The sequence below is a fragment of the Leptonychotes weddellii genome, unplaced genomic scaffold (assembly GCF_054177405.1).
Source record: "Leptonychotes weddellii isolate Sample4059 unplaced genomic scaffold, ASM5417740v2 HiC_scaffold_352190, whole genome shotgun sequence".
In the NCBI taxonomy this organism is placed as follows: domain Eukaryota; kingdom Metazoa; phylum Chordata; class Mammalia; order Carnivora; family Phocidae; genus Leptonychotes; species Leptonychotes weddellii.
The window spans coordinates 1-214 of record NW_027952971.1 but is presented as its reverse complement, the minus strand read 5'-3'; the positions used below and the strand labels follow the sequence as shown (position 1 = coordinate 214).

The 214-nt window shown below is 35.5% G+C and overlaps 1 pseudogene; it reads right to left on the bottom strand.

Annotated features, from left to right (window-relative positions):
- Positions 1–12: 12 nt before the first annotated feature.
- On the bottom strand, positions 13–127 carry LOC145719235 (U4 spliceosomal RNA; annotated as a pseudogene).
- Positions 128–214: the final 87 nt, after the last annotated feature.

Genomic DNA, 214 nt, shown 5'->3' with positions numbered 1-214 from the left:
CTCCAAAACGTAACTACTGATAGCATACTGTTTACTGATTATGTAAACAGTATGTTATATGTGTTATTAGCAATAATCGCGCCTCGGATAAACCTCATTGGCTACGATACTGCCACTGCACAAAGCTTGTTATATGTGTTATATACCATATTCTTACAATAAAACGAGCTAAGGGAGAGAAAGTACATTTACATCCTGTCCGTATAATTTGTTG